This window comes from Protomyctophum parallelum, assembly GCF_964188405.1.
Source record: "Protomyctophum parallelum genome assembly, chromosome: 1".
In the NCBI taxonomy this organism is placed as follows: domain Eukaryota; kingdom Metazoa; phylum Chordata; class Actinopteri; order Myctophiformes; family Myctophidae; genus Protomyctophum; species Protomyctophum parallelum.
Window position 1 is genome coordinate 20,230,152 of NC_139697.1, and position 17,266 is coordinate 20,247,417.

Sequence of the window (17,266 nt, forward strand, 5' to 3'; positions counted from 1 at the left end):
TCTGCACTCATTTCCCCAGTTTGACACCCAGTCTTCTCCGTCGCTCAACAGCAGACAGTGGGTTGCGTTGCAGGTGGAGGAGAGATGATGGAGGCTGTAAAAGAAGCGTGGGTGGGTGGAGGGCAGCTGCGTTCAGAAGCCTTTTCAAACATTCAACAGCCCTCCTTTCCATCTTCATAAAAACACAAGACGGCGCCCAATAACCGCCTCCACGTGGCCAGTGACTGTGAGTCATAGTGACTCGTGTCACAGACTGTGACATCTGTGGGGATTTTTTCAACCCCATCCGACCGCTATTCTCTTCCCATTATAAAACAATGCATGTGTGAACGTGTAATGGTACGTCCTCCTACTAATGGCAACCAGCACAAGAAATGTTGCAATGATGATGATCAGACCAAGTGGTTTTGCAAGATTAGCGCTCGGAGAAAAGAAGGAAAAAAAGACAAACCTATATTTGTAGACAGCTCTGTCACTTATAGAGCCACAGTCGACTTATATAGCAAGCGACGTGTCCGCATCGCTAATACCATTCATAGCCTCGGAGTCGTAACTAAGAAACCGAACTCTTGCGTCACACAGCAGCAGAGCCCCCTCCGTCAATTCCACAGGTGATCCGCTTGTGTTATTATAGCCGCGCCACGGCAGGGCTATTCGCTCGCAAAACAGGACCCGCTGATCTAGCTCCACTGGCATATACAGTATACACTGGGGAGGAAGGGAGAGGTCATGCCAAGAAATCAAGCTGTGGTCTACGCGTGGCAGCTACGCCGAAGGCCGTCCTCCTCCTTCTCCTCCAGTGGCGTCAGGTTTGTCTGGGTCTACGCGTGGCAGCTACGCCGAAGGCCGTCCTCCTCCTCCTCCAGTGGCGTCAGGTTTGTCTGGGTCTACGCGTGGCAGCTACGCCGAAGGCCGTCCTCCTCCTTCTCCTCCAGTGGCGTCAGGTTTGTCTGGGTCTACGCGTGGCAGCTACGCCGAAGGCCGTCCTCCTCCTCCTCCTCCAGTGGCGTCAGGTTTGTCCGGAGCGGCTGTGGGTACCAGAGAGCTCCGGGACTGGGAGCGGCCACTCCCCGACCCTCCGGTGGCGTGTTGTCCCTGGGAGCGGCCACTACTCCCCGACCCTCCCGTCGTGGTGTGTTGTCCCTGGGAGCGGCTACTCCCCGACCCTCCGGTGGCGTGTTGTCCCTGCTGGCTCCCCAGTGCCAGGTTGCTGGTCAGAGCGGCGTAGTCCACCTGCTTCATGTTCTCCTGGACCTCGGCCTTGGCGTGCTGCAGCAGGTCGGCCTGACCCTGCAACAAGCACCACGGAGCGTTAGCAATTAGTTAACCCAATTTAGACCCCGAGTTAAAGACGTTCACTTTGAAGGAATATATTATTCAGAGATTTGCGGCATTTTTACGATTTTTCAAAAACGGCAGACCTACAAGCTCGTAGCGCGCCACTCGGTCGCGCGCTATGAGCTTGTAGATCTGCTATTTTTCAATAGCTACATTTTAATATAATGTTTAAAACACCAAAAGGGGTTCTCGCCCAAAATGGGTTAAAAGGCTGAATATGTACTAAATATATGCAAATCCAACAATAACTATCAAAAAACTTCACAACTCTCCCTTGAAACGGGTTGACGAAGAAAGTATTTGGGTTCATATACTGTATATCTTCTTCTCAAAAGGACTTTCAAACTAGGAAGGGTATGTATGGCCTGGTCAGCCTGCAGTGACATGCATAAGATCTCGTCATCCCAGCTTAGTAATAGATTCAAAGTAAAAAATAATATTTAGGACGACCGTCAAGCCAATTCTACTCTTTGGCTCCGAGACATGGACAATTTCAAAATCTCTCTTGGAAGAGCCAGTACCCTGATCTTTTGCCTTTATTTTATATTTTTTTATGGAGGGACAGACAGTAGGCTGACAGGAAATGGGGGGGGGATGACATGCAGTGAAGGCCGTCGGGATCGGGAGTCGAACCTGCGGCCACACTGCCAGACTGGATTACCAGCCAAGGTGCCTGGACCCGCTGAGCCACGGCCCAGGCTCTGCTCTGTGTTTTTGTAAATCGCCTCGTGTGATCCGGTCTAGGCGGCGTGGTTTAGACCGGATGATGAAAACGTAGCCGTTGCTTTGCGTGTGTGTGTGTGTGTGTGTGTGTACTGTGTGCCCCCTTAGAGTTATGGATGGTCCCCCCCCCCCTGTTAGTTTTTAGTCTCGCCAGTCACTACGAGTTGTAATAAAATATGGATTATACCAACAAACTATTCCAAGAAGTACTTGAAGAAACATGTCGGATTCATACAGTAGTACGCCGCATCAAGGCTTTTATTGGGTATAGGCCCTACAATTATGATGCAGGGAATTATTTTGGTTAATGATTTGATTCTGATTTGGGGATTACTACAAACCAGACTATAACATGACGTAAGATATCATCTGCTCCCGACCGGATCATATAAGCCATATATATAGTATAATGTATATGTATAGTATATGTAGTATTCCTCCCAGGCTACTTAAAGTTAGCCCCTATTTTATACTTTCTATTTTATACTTCGTAATAGCCGTGCCGAGGGTAGTGAAGTTGTCCCTCAAAAAACACATGTGTGTGTTGCGGAATGGATATTGTGAAAAATGCATCAGCAAACGATTATATAGAAAAAAGCACTAGGCCTATTGTTTAATTGAAAAGGTACACAGTGGTATACAGTATGACTGTAAGTGTCTCGGATCGAACCGGTGACCTTGTTCTGATTTCCCAGAGAGCCTCTCTCTAGTCTCTACCCACTCAGCAATGGCCGCCCCTGAATACTAACAAAGAATAGAATCAAATGAGAAATGACACTAAATGTCCTTTATATACAGTAGTGTTTTTCTTTTCTTTTTTTTTCTTCTTTTCAAAACAAGGGATAAAAGGCTTTGTGAAATAGGATGGAGGGAGGGAGGGAGGGAGGAGGGTAGTAGTGGAGCGATGGAACAGAGGAGAGTGGGAGTCGTGATGGAGGGGCAGTGAAGTGTGGAGGGGAAAAAAAAGTCTGGATGATGGATGTCATGAAGCTTGTGGGAGAGGAGAGGAAAGAGGCAGACAGACTGCAGGAGAGAGATGAAGAACTAGCTAGTGGCCAAATAGCCTGCTTATGTGTCCCCTCAGGCTGTGTGTGTGTGTGCGTGTGCGTGTGCGCGTGTGTGTGACGCACTGACCTTGAGGATGGTGATGTTCCAGCTGAAGCGTTCCAGCGCTCGGCTGACCTTTCGACCTTTGAGTCCTTCCTTCTCAGCCAGGCTCTGCAGCTTCTCATGGAACTCCATGGCTAGAGTAGGAGACACACACACACGCACACATACACACATGCACGCAGGCACGCACACACACACACACACACACACACACACACACACACACACACACACACACACACACACACACACACACACACACACACACACACACACACACACACACACCGGGTAGCGGAGGTTGGTACTTTATTATTTATACAACATAAGCCACCATAAAAGACATGAGGCTGGCATAATTAAAAACATATAAAGGTTTCCTTCTCAATATAGCCAACACGCCCCCCGAAAAACCCATAAAATGCATATTATCTCCTACTTAGAAGTGTGTTCCCATCTAGCTATATAGCCAAGACCTGTTGTTTTAGAAATATACAAAATAAACAGTTAAAACAAGTCACAGGTGCACTGCTGCTTTTGGTCTGCATAATTTATTGTTGACATTATCAATGGAGACATTGCACTTTTCCAGGAAAAACACCAGCTCAGCCACTGCATGCCCCCATTTCCCCTGATAGCCTTGATCCTCTGAGCTGGTTCACCTGTGAACTCACCTGCGCCTGCTCTCTCTTAATTGCCTCCAGAGTCTATATACCCCATGCTGTCTTGTCAGTTTTCAGTGCTCATTTATCAGTTTGTCCAGGAGTGTTGTTATTTCCTGAGAGAGAGAAATGTGTGCTTGTGTTGTGTTTTTGCAAGAATGAAAAACAGCTAGGGCTTCTGGAAGTTAAACAGGGTTCTGTAACCGGATGTGTGTATAGTTCTTTCATTTTCAGAAGTGTCAGTTAAGCTGCGCTTGCCATGCATATTTTAATCACAAACTAAACATTGCCACATAGAAATGTGTAGGTGTCCCTTAAGGAAAGTCGTGCTCATATGCTGCTTAGTCTCAGGTGATAGAAGAGATCGACGCTCAAGCCAGAGCAGCTCAATAAAATGCATTAATTAAAGATGTGTGTAGTCACCCAGAGTCTTAATTAGTTTGACTATCGCTGTCACTCATAAAGTTGTGCAATACCCTGTGTTCATCACAGTGTTCCGGACAACAATGGAGTTATATGACATCCGGATCAGAGCTATATATATATATTATTTTGTTACCTGGCATCCCTATTTTGGCCATTGTCAAAGTTTCTGAAAAATGTCAAGAAAAGGATTTCTGCAATTGTCACACTTTTCTAAATGGCACTAAATAAGAAAATAAATAACTAAAAAGCAACCTCACAATGTGTTGTAGACGAGATAAGATAGATGATGGTGATGGAGAGAGTCGAAAAAATTTGGTGCTTTTGTCAGCAGTGCACACATTTTTCTAAAATATGGCCCTATAAGCTCCCTCACTAATGTTGACAACAAGAAAAACAGTGTATATGCTAGCTTTATCGTTCCAGTGTCAATCTAACTGGTAATGTAAATCTTTGACATATACAGTTAGGAGCAGGAGGAGCGAGAACATGGTTGCAACAAATACACACCAGTGTTGATTTCGTCGACTAATACAACGACGAAAAATGTTCGTCGACTACCTTTTTTCACTGACGAAAACTAAATGGAAACTAAATAAAAACTAAGCTATGATGACTAAAACTAAGACTACAATATAGTGACAAAAACTAGACGTAAAATGTTAGGAAGGGAATAGTGGAGAAGAGATCCACTATAAGTAAAAGTAATTTTACGCTGCTGAAAATAGCCGATCTACAAGCTCACAACGCGTTGCACGACACGTTGTGAGCTTGTAGATCGGTTATTTTCAGCAAGCGTAAAATGAGCCATTACGACGGCATCAAGGCCCGCCAAAATACATTTGAATCGACTAAATCAAACGTAGATATTTAGACTAAAATCTTATGACATTTAGTTGACTAAAACTAGACAAAAACACTAAAAACTAACAGTAATACATTCCAGGTGACTAAAATGTGACTCAAACTATAAATGAAAACCATTCAAAAGACTAAAACTAAAATCAACATTTTCTGTCAAAATCAACACTAGAGAGAAATGAAATACCACGCTTGGGAGAGGAAAAAAACCAAACGAAACAGAAGGATAAACAGACGATATATGCCAGGCCGTAGGCTCTCTAGAGTTGTGCGTTGAGTTGTGTGTGTGTGTGTGTGTGTGTGTGTGTGTGTGTGTGTGTGTGTGTGACTGTGTGTGTGTGTGTGTGTGTGTCTGTGTGTGTGTCTGTGTGTGTGTGTCGCGTGTCTGGCTTCAGCTGGCTGCCCCTGGGTCGCTCCCTGTCCCACTGTTACCATGGAAACCCCCGGAAGTGGGTTAACACAGGACTACAACACATTAATGGGAATCATCAGCATGGACACCCACGGCACACCCACATGTGCGCGCACGCACGCACACACACACACACACACACACACACACACACACACACACACACACACACACACACACATTTGAATTACTTTATTTGGATCTGCACAAGAGGCGTAATACAATAGACCCAAACACTGATCAGAATTAGGTTATACATTATATGGTCCAACCAGATATAGCTGCTGCACATGCTTAACACACAGGGGGAAAAGAAGAAAAAATACATATATGTATATATATATATAGCACATTGTTGAAATACTATTACTTGACACTACTAGACAGGATGTTTGTTTTGGGGTTTTTTTTTAAGCCACCTAGGGATAAATGAAACAACGCCTTCTCCAGATGGACAGACTGCCCATAGTAGCTGAGACAGAACAGTATTTCTGTACACACACACACACACACACACACACACATGCACACATACGCAGTCCACAAGCTCACAGCATGAGCTTGTGGATACAACATTTTTCAAGTATGGTAGGTCTTAGGTGTCCGTGTTCTACGACAGTCTGGGAAATGAGGGTCGGGAGACTGGAGCATTCATTGAGGAAATTGAGAAACACGGCCGGGGGAAAAAACAATTTCATGGGGCAATTATTGTCGCTTAATTTAGAGAGGGGAGCGCAGAGAGAGAAAGAGGAAGACGAGGCTATCGAGGAAAAGACACGCGGTGCAACAACAACAAGGAACTGGAGACCTACACTAACCATATGGTCAGCTCCACAGCCGCGACAACACAACCTGTCAATAAATACATAAAAACAAACCCTCTCACCTGCACACACACATACTTCATCGCTGCTGCATGTATGTGCGCGCACGAATGCACGCACGCGCACACACACACACATACTTCATCGCTGCTGCATGTATGTGCGCGCACGAATGCACGCACGCGCACACACACACACACACACACACACACACACACACACACACACACAGGCATCGAGTCTTGAAGTTGCCTAGCAACAGTGGTGATGATTATTATCCAACGTGTGTGTGTGTGTGTGTGTGTGTGTGTGTGTGTGTGTGTGTGTGTGTGTGTGTGTGTGATTACAGCTATTTCCCTGTCAGACCAAGCGATTCTGATGGGGGGGGGGGGGGGGGGGGAATTATCTTTGAGCCAAGACTTGCACTGAGTGCATGCATACACATGCATTGAATCGGCAAACATGCATGTGCACACACACACACACACACACACACACACACACACACACACACACACACACACATAATTGTAACCCAGAGGTGTACCGCTGAAACAGTTTTCGATATAGGACTCATAAAATACTTTTATCCATAATATATACCGATATAAGATGAAGTAAAGAGACAGGGAAGTATGGAGAAGAACTGAAGGAGTTAGTACACTGTGTCTTTGTGGACCTATACAAAAACATAGGGTGCCAAGAGAAGTGTAATAGATTAGCAAGATCCCCTGCAGCCTGTTGTAGCCTCTGAGTGTGCGGTCACTGTGTGTGTGTTCAGTTCTGCTTTGAGAGTCACCAAGTAAAGACCTGTGTTTGAATGCTCTCCAAGTGCGGTTATTTAGAGTCCCAGGATATTACAAGAAGTAAGTGTGGTATTGCACGAGGAAGTCAGGAGTGTCAGAGAAGTATGTCAGAGAACGGTGCAGGATACGTACACAGACGTCATGACTCATGCGGTTATAGGAGTGATGGACACGTTGAAGGAGCGGCCCTGCATCCTTTCTTGTTTGCATTGGTTATGGACAGGTTGACGGGTGAAGTCAAGCACCGTTGTGTTGACGTTGTGATATGTGGTGAGACGAGGCGACAGGTCCAAGAGAAGAGAGCCTGGAAAGGGTCAGGCTTGCACTGGACGAGAGAGAAGAGGAATGGAACTCAGCCGAAGCAAGACAGAATATGTGTACCTAAACCGCAGAGGTGAAGGAGTTGACCTGGGTCAACTATCCAAATTAACTGGGAGGGTTGAAGAGAGGTGAAAAGGAGTGCCGCTAGGCAGGCTAGAATGGACGACAGAAGGGCAACAGAAGGCTACCAGCGAGAGTGAGAGGGAAGCTGTATCGGACGGCAGCAGCCATGCTGTGCGGCTTGGAATCAGTGGCACTCACGAAAAGACAGTATGGCGGAGCTAAGAATTAAGGATGCTACGATTCTCATTAGGAGTGACTATAGGAAGCAGTGTTGATTTTGACAGCAAATTTAGATTTTAGTTTCAGTCGTAGTCTTTTTGAATAGTTTTCATTTAGTTTTAGTCACATTTTAGTCACCTGAAATGTTTTAGCATTGGGTCTAGTTTCAGCCGACTAAATCTACTGTCGATTTAGCCCGACTATGTATTTCGGTGGGCCTTGATAGCGTTGTAAAGGCTGATTTTACACTTGTAGATCAAGGCTGATCTACAAGCCCACAACGTGTCGCACCGCGGCGCGTTGTGAGCTTGTAGATCTGCTATTTTCAGCAACTTGGCATTATGTGTCCCAGTCTAGAAGGCTGTTTCAACCAATCGGATTGCTTCCTCGAAAACGACCTGTTGTATAATTGCGACCCCAGGTCGCATTTACTATGAAATCGTGCAAATCCCCATACATGGGAAAAGCTCCCATATATGGTGCCCAGGTCTCGTGACATCACTATGACATCTGGGGCTGTATTTTGCGTGTCTTAAGCCCATAGGAGATCCCTGATGTCCTCGATATAGGCCAGCAACTCCACATCTGACCTCAAACCCTTAGATCTCCATATATGGATATATGTCAGAACCGGTTCTGACATATATCATATGTTGATCCTTCCCCATCCTCTTCGGTGTCTCCCTTTTGACTGATACCTGTCCATTCAAACTCTAGACGGGCCTGCCCCAAAGTTATTACCTCAACTGGCAGCCGGTGAAAACTAGAGTTCTCAACAGGCCCGAAAACTAAGGCCCGGCCCTATACCTGGGCCCTCATCAAGAACAAGACACTGCCCCCTGCTGCCACCCTTAGATGTCCATATATGGAGCTGACCTGTTCTGACATTTCATTATGTTGATCTGACCTCATCAAACCCTGTATACACTCAAGACATGCTCCTTATAAGGCCAGTATATATTCATTCCATGTTGATCTGACCCCCCCCCCCCCCCCCTCCATGCCAAAGCGCCAGCACTCGCCCAGCAGTCTGCCGTCAACGAGGCGTCTTACTGGTAGTTTTTATTTGTTGACAAAATTGTCAATATATTTAGTCTCGGTTTCAGTCATCATGGCTTAAGTTTTCATTGAGTTTCCATTCAGTGAAAAAAGGTAGTCGACGAACATTTTGTGTCATAGTATTAGCTTGACGAAATCTACCTTATGTACATCACTTTGAAATGTATGACTATGTATGACCACATTGACCACATGAACCCCCCCCCCCCCCCCTTCTATTTACTGCATATCCCAGACTATAAGAGTGGTGTATCTGACGCGGTTACGACCTGTTTGCGATCAGATGCTTGTTTTTTTTATTGATATCCTATTAGTATACTCACAGCAGCACCTTTGTTTACAGGGCTGGCTCATTAGGCTCACACGGGACAGTCCTCATTGTCTACATCAGATAAATATGCACGCACGCACGCACGCACGCATGCACACACACACACACACACACACACACACACACACACACACGCTAGGCAGAATCGTTCTTATCAAATTTTAATCCTAACCTACCATTTAATTATATAAAATGAAACGTCTGTTTATGCTGTCCTTCGTCCTCATCACATTTCCTCCCCAGGGGGTTGAGAAAATCTATCTTAACTTGCTCACATCATGGGCATTAACCATTGGTATATTTAAAAGGAGTGAGGAAACATGTTTTTTGCTACACATAGTTTGGTTGTGTGCACATCCATGGATATATGGACTAGTCAAAGTGATTCAAAAACATCTTTGGAACGGGCATCGAAAGCTGAGAGACTTTATGATGATGAGTGATGACTATGATGATCATGTTCTTGTGGTGACAACAACCGTCATTTCGGTTATACGTCGTCATCGATAACGAGCCACAGCTGGGCCTCAGAATCCACGGTCTATATACAGTAGTCTGTCTTGTCTTGATGTGATTCACAGACTCCACAGGCCTCCATAACAGGGTTAACCCATTCTGGGCAGGAACCCATTTTGGTGTTAGCATCATGTCATGCTTTAGCTATTGAAAAATAGCAGAACCACCATTTTTCTGTGCGTTAGAATCTGGTCTCAGGTCAGAATGGGTTAAAGGTGTGACTGCAGCACCACCACTTTCCATTGTATATGTTTGTATACTGTATACTACTGTATAAACACATATATAATGCATGCGTGCACGGACACAAACACACAGTCGAACACGGGACCTTTGTGGCCAGTGGTGGTTTTACTTTGGCTAAATAAAAGTATCAATAGCATACTCCAATGAAGATATACTGTGACAAGTACATTAATTCAAAATGTACTATGAATAAAAGTACAAAAGTGTCAAAATGTACCTAAATTACCAAAAGTAGAAAGTAGGTATACTCGTGTCACAGAATGTCCCATTTCACACGTTTTCAAATGTACTGTAAATTGCATTGTATACAAATCTTTTGAAAATAGCCGAACCACAAGCTGCGACTTGCATTGCGAGCTTTAGATCGGCTATTTTCAAATGGCCGAAATCTATACAGAGCTGGGGTTAATGTGTGTTTTTGTAATAATAATCCAAATCTACAAAGAAACTAACAAAAAAAAAATCTAATAATTGCAGTGGAGTAAAAGTAGACAACACTGATACGTAAAAAAGCACTGAAAACTAGAAATCCTCAAATTAAGCCATTTTGATCAGATTCAAAAAATGTCTTCTACATCCCGACAGTTTTCTGAAAAAGCCATCTTTCTATGTAAGTCGTTCTTCGATTTTTCAAAAATAGCAGACCTACAAGCTCGTAGCGCGCCACTCGGTGGCGCGCTACGAGCTTGTAGATCTGCTATTTTTCAATAGCTAAAGCATAACATAATGCCGACACCAAAAGGGGTTCCCGCGCCCAAAATGGGTTAAGTTAGTTCCTTTAGTTTACTCCACCGCTTGTGGCCTTGTGACTGACAATGTCATGCAAAGTTCAGCGCTGTGGTTGAAGATATGCACGCTTAAGTTTATTACCCACTCCAACCACCAACGACATCCCCCCGAGCCACAGAACAGTCACGGTGGCCGGCCATGGATAACCGAGTAACAGATTTCCCCCACAAATTGTACATTTGTACACGCAATTATCTTATTTTCCAATTTAGGCCCGGCAGCAGGAGGGGGTCCCGGGGGCCAGCAAGCAAGCCGCCAAATTTTTGTCAGTCACACATGACGGTCTCTCTCTCTCTCTCTCTCAGCGCGGTATTGGACGCCAGCCAGTGGCTGATGACGAACAGCTGAGCCTGACCTCTAATCAGATGACCGGCCGGTATTAATCAGATGACACAGGAAGACCCATGAGAGCCAAACAGGCAGAGGTAAACAAGCCAAAGATAGAGATGGTAAATGGTGCATTTATATAGCGCCTTTATCCAAGGCGCTTTACAGAGATTGTGCATTACATTCACACATTCATACACTGACGGCCGCAGCGGAAACCATGCAAGCCAGGCACAAACTAGCACATGGGGAGCAATTAGGGGTTTCAGTGTCTTGCTCAAGGACACTTCGACACTAACTCTGGGGGGGAGCCCGGGTTCGAACTGGCAACCTCACAGTTAAACCATCCAGCCATTCTACCCCTGAGCCACCGCCGCCGAGATGAATAAGTATGTACCCCTTTTGAGAGCATAACATGAAACCAAATGTGTCACGGTCCGTGACACGTGTTATGTTTTTCTAGTGTTCCTTATTGTTATTGGTTTTGGTTTTACTTTATGCTTGTGTGCTTTTATTTTGCAGTCTGTTAGTGTTTCCTGTGTCTCACCAGTACCCTGATTACCCTAGTGTTTCCACCTTGTCTTGTTAGTCTTTTAGCCAATCATTGTGTTGATTATCTGTGGGGTTCACCTGTGTCTTTGTTTATTTATACTATTTATACTACTAGTGTTACGCTCCTAGTACTTTGACTCCCAGTGTTCCAGTGTTACTCCGCCTGCAATTTCCACTGCTCTGCCTCTCTGCCTTTGTCCTGCGTTTGGGTCCTAACCCTCTTCACATCGTGACAAAATTGACTCGTATGGGTCCATTTGGTTTCATGGACCACATGGTGGTATACCATCAGGACCAAAATGGTGGTCCGGACGTCGTGGCTTCAAATGCTGAAAAGAAATAATGGGCCTTGATATGAAAAAGATTTGAAAAGCATGTTTGGCTTGGAGGGCATAGACATCGGTGACGGGACCATGTGCCAAACTCAGAACTGCAGACCAGGCACGTGCTTTCTCAGGGGGGAGGCTTTTGGGGGCTTGAGCCCAACAACAAAAAAGGATGGCAGGCTGTGAAAAACAAAAAAAATCAATAGGCCTATTATATATTTTAATGTTTAGAACATAATTTGCTTATATTACTGTCCAATGACATATATGGGCCAAGTAAACAGAAACGTCTCTGTTATGGTGGAATGTCACGTTTGCAGATGGAGGGCCCGCGGGTTTGTGAAAGGATATCTGATGGTGGTGTGTCACGGTACGCTACTTTGCCCTTGGACTTTGTCTTATTATTACTTGTATTTGTGTTCTGTACCTTATTTTGTAATAGTGTTCTGTGATTTCCTGTCTGCCTTGTTTTCTGTCTCCTGCCTTGTCTCACCCCCCTGTATTAGTGTAAACTATAGCCACCTGTGTTCTGTTGTCTGTTAGCCTATCCCAGTGTTGATTGTGTGTTTCAGTTCACCTGTGTGTAGTTAATCTTTGTCTATATATATATGCCATTATGCCCCAGTGTTTTCAGCTCCTTGTCAGTTCGTCGTCGTGAATGATGTGGTCAGTTCCTTGTGTTTCCCTAGTTAGTTATTCCAAGTCCTAGTTATGTCCTAGTTATTCCAAGTTGTTTCACTTGAATTCACTCCTCTGCCTGTGCCTGGTTCGTTCTGCACCTGAGTCCTACACCTCCAGAACCACATCGTGACAGGTGGTGGTGGGAGGGGGAGAAAGGGACATAGATGGTGGTGGTGGTGGGAGGGGACAGAAAGGGACGTATAAGAGAAGAGGAGATTTAATGAAGTACTTCATCCAATAGAGGAGGCTGTGTGGGAGTCGACAGCAGTGGACTTATAGGGGATATGACCGTAGCCTGATTTTCCAAATCACATCCACATCACAGCCCACGCAGCAGCAGCAGCAGCAGCACACATTATACAAACGTCTCTTACTTACACACATCATGGCATTTCACTCCTCCTCCTCACCACTGCTATCAGGGAAAGGAGCTATAGATCAAAGCAAAGCAAAGTTATTTTTCTACCCAGGGAAGTGGACTAAGCCAAGGACTTGTTTACAGCCACACCCTGCTCATAGAACATTTCATGGTAGGGGTTCAGTCAATGCCTTGCTCAAGGGCACTTCAGCGGTGGTAATTTTAACGTGCCGGTCCGGGGATGCGAACTGGCGACCTTCCGGTATCAAGACCGCTCCGCAAACCGTTCGGCCACCGCTGCCCCTTAATCACACAGACCCCAGGTCTTTAGAGTTATAGTTAAATGTTCGAGGAAACCAAAGAACTGATCCTCGTTGATTGTATAAAAAAGCAGCCTCCTCCGTTTTCCAATCCATGCAAGTGCATATTTTAAACTCTTTAAACAATCTCCAATAATTCACTCCACTTTCGGAACACAGAGGGTATATCTGGCCTTCATTGAATATTGCATACTGGGTTTCAGGTTCAGCAGCACCGACTGCTTGCGGAGAAAATGTTACAGCTGACAGCTCCACCACTTTTTGATTTGACTGAGAGATTTGACTGAGAGACTGCCATCGCACAAATTACAGCTTTTCACCAGAGGAGACTTTTTATTTTTTAGCACAGGCAGACTCTTCACATACTAGAACATGTCTGAAATAAGTGTCAGATCTGAAATCGACATGTAAATATGAAATAAATGCCCAAACATGTAGCTAGGTGTAATATTAGAGACCACAGAAGTGAACATTTCAAGCCTGTTTTCTCAACTCGCTGTTTTCTGCAAGACATTACTCTATAAGCCATATCTCCAAAACTGGTGGGTCAAACTGAACAACCATTATGTCAATTTAAAACTATGATTCCCTGCTTTCATATGACATGAAAAAACGAAAATTCAAAAGTCAAATTTAGTCACATTTATATACAGGTTTGATGAGTTTGTGACTCAGCGACCATCATCGCTGTCTGAGGATGAGGATGTTGTGTTTGAGAGAATGGCCCTATGTGTCAGTGGGTTTTCAACCAGTGGTCCCCAGTTAAATTATATTTAACTCTTGAGAGCATAACATTTTATGCTCAGAATAAATAATGGACCTCGATGTGAAAAGGGTTGAAAACCACTGCCCTGTTTTATAACATTCTGCCTCAACATACAACAGGGGCACAACTCTCCCCACAAAATATGGTTGGCCACATGACTCATGACAGCTTCAATGAACAGCAGAGGCCAATGATCGAGGTGTCTACGTTTATTATATATATCTATGCCCCACAAACTGAAAAAAAAAACACATTTATACTCTGTCCTGTCCTCTCCTCTCTTCTCCCCAGGTACCACCTTCCTTCCTTCCCCCCTCTGTGAGCTGCAGACAGTCACGGAGGTGATTGAACTCATCAGGGGATGGCTGGCTGTTAACCCATTCTGGGCGGGGGAAAATAGCAGATCTACAAGCTCAAAGCTGAGCTTGTAGATCTGCTATTTTTGAAAAATCGTGAAAATGTGGCACAAATATCTTTTTTCCGTTTTTAACTCAAATCTTTGCCTTTGGGGGAGGTCCCTGGAACAACATATTTTCAGATGGGGGGGACGGAGGCATATTACATATAATTCTTGGGGTCCTTGACATGAAATATTGAGCACCACGGATATAGAAACATGAGGTTTTTCAGAAAAAATACATTTTAAAAAGACATTTTTTTCGACGTCAGGCCTAAATGGGTTAAAAGCCATGAGGAAGGAGTGCAGTGCACCAGTGCACACACAGGGCCATTCTGCAGCGGTGACAAGCTGCGAGTCTTATCTTACATGACTTGTGGGGTGATTACTTCTCGTTTTCAAGGGAACGTGTTGTGTTGTGTTGTGTTGTATGTCTTTGGCACAACCGTGCAACGCTACTCAAGCGTGGAGTTCGGTGAAGCACCGGAATTCGGTCTAATATAGTAACAGTTAGGCATGTAACGATATATCGTATAGCGATATATATCGATATTATAACCTGACGATATGTATCCCCTCTCTCTCTCTCTCTCATTAGCAGGCAACAGTGCAGCACTCTCTCTCTCTCTGGCACAACAGCGCACAACAGCGCCCCTGCTGGTGCTCATTAACGTCACACGGACACATAGGTGAACACACGGACACATAGGTGAACAACCCATAGGTGAACACGGACATTGCTGTTCCTTGGAGTGGTTGCACCACTCAAAAATGAATATCGATTTCTTTCTTTTTTTTAGGGGTGATATGAAATGTGAGCTGTAATCATATTCCATCATATTCACGTGCTTTTGGAGAGAAATGAGACAGACTCCATGCAGTCACTTTCAGTAGCAGAGGCCTGCAGAGGGGAGCTGCGTGTGTCTGTGACTGTGACACAGGTGATGGTCGTTATTGATGCTCATTAATACATCAAGGAAGGCAATTATGTCTCTGCACTGTCAAATGGGTCTACATCTATCCTAAGATGCCGTCAAAGAAAAGAAGAAATGTTAACTCGAGCTAGGTTTAAACATGAAAGCATGTTTGCAGTTAGTTAAATAAAAATTGTGAAAAAAGCTTGGGGGGGAAGATACATCATTAAAAAATTTGTCTGGAAAATAATTGTGTTGAAAATATCGTGAAAAATCTTATCGTGAGCCCAAATGTGCTCACACATGCATACACACACACAAAAATATGGATACACATACAATCTTCCCATTCCCAGTCACACACGCTCAAAAACACAAACACATATAGTATATACACGCACGCACGCACACACACACACACACGCACACGCACACGCACACACACACACACACACACACACACACCTGTCATCTGTATGTGTAGGATCCTGTTGTAGACTTCATCAGAAAGTTCCATTATAGCTTTGCTGGCCTGGACCATCTAGAGAGAGAGAGAGAGAGAGACTCATTAGTATAATGGAGACTTCTTATATTCTCCTCTTGTTTAACAAGAGTGTAAATTACACTGCGATTTACATCTCGTTTACAAGTGGGCCCTGAGGGAGCCTTTTCAGCGAGTCCCTGCTTCACGCTCAGACCGATGCTGTTGGCCACTGAGCAGAGAAACAGTGCTCTGGCCACTTCAACGCTAAAGGAAGGTTTTGGCCACAAACACACTCCTCTATAACATTCAGATCTGATCACCACTGCACTCCATTCTGACCTGAGATCAGATTCTAAAAATGTCTTCTACATCCTGACAGTTTTCTGAAAAAGCCATGTTTCTATGTCAGTCGTTCTTCGATTTTTCAAAAATAGCAGACCTACAAGCTCATTAGCCTGGTTAATAAACCAGACCGAATCAGCCGTTGGCAAAAATGAATTGCCTGCCGGCGGATTACGGTCTGGAGAGGCTCAATTGTACGCCCATTTCCTACACCAGAGAAATGGGGCGGCCAATCGGGACACGGTATGCAATATGGGCGGGCTTTGGTACAGTGACTTTCAATGCTTGAGACCTTTGACTGACAGTAGCTCTGACCAATTGCGTCAAAGAGAAAATGTTTCAACCCGCTCCCCTGGAAATGAAATCCAAGCTGAGCCTCCCCAGACTAATATCCCGCGGTCCGTGCGATATTAGTCTGGTTTATTAACCAGGCTACAAGCTCGTAGCGCGCCACTCGGTGGTTTTTATAGAAAACAAAACAAAGGACAAAAACGAGAAAGAAAACCCTCAACCCTCCCACCCATACTGCTCAGTGACACACGCATACTATAGAATAAAATAGTAAGATGAAAAATGGAAAACACCTGAAAAGAAAATGGCGTACAGTCAACCATAGCAGTGGTATCCTGTCTATTAATTGTTTCTACTCAAGTAATGGACAACGGGCAGCCAAACCTTATCAAACTGTCTCTCCCTGTTTCTCAGGAAATACCTTATTCTCTCAAGATGAAGTGTACTAGTCATTTCATTTAACCAGTGCTTGAATGCAGGAGCCTCCTCCTTCTTCCAGTGTGTCAGAATTCGTTTTTTCGCTGTAATCAGACCATATGAGAAGAGTTGTTTCTGTGCTCTCGTCAACATAGGCATGGAGTCTGACAAACCCAGAATAATGAGTACAGGATCGGGGTCAATATGAATCCTCAAAATATCAGAGAGCGTCTCAAATATCTTAATGCAATATCTTTGTATCCGAGGGCAAAGGGCGAAGCTGTGGAGAAGATTTGCATCTATATTGCATTACATTTGTCACAGTGCGAAGAAATATCCGGGAATATGTTATGTCATTTTAATTTGGAATAATGGAGTCTATGTATGA

At 44.6% G+C, this 17,266-nt stretch overlaps 1 protein-coding gene and 1 pseudogene across 2 annotated transcripts in view; one reads left to right on the forward strand and one right to left on the reverse strand.

The window, feature by feature from the left end:
- LOC310867021 (cytochrome c-like) overlaps positions 1 to 17,266 on the forward strand; it is a 453,272-nt gene that overhangs the window by 386,482 nt on the left and 49,524 nt on the right. The gene's annotated exons all lie outside the window — the stretch shown is intronic.
- LOC310861835 (inactive phospholipase C-like protein 2) overlaps positions 925 to 17,266 on the reverse strand; it is a 75,852-nt pseudogene continuing 59,510 nt past the window's right edge. The window contains exons 11-13 of the transcript XR_014571080.1: positions 15,810 to 15,885; positions 3,196 to 3,305; positions 925 to 1,290 (exon numbers count right to left, since the gene is read on the reverse strand). The product of XR_014571080.1 is annotated as an inactive phospholipase C-like protein 2 (transcript). The remainder of the gene's footprint in view (positions 1,291 to 3,195; positions 3,306 to 15,809; positions 15,886 to 17,266) is intronic.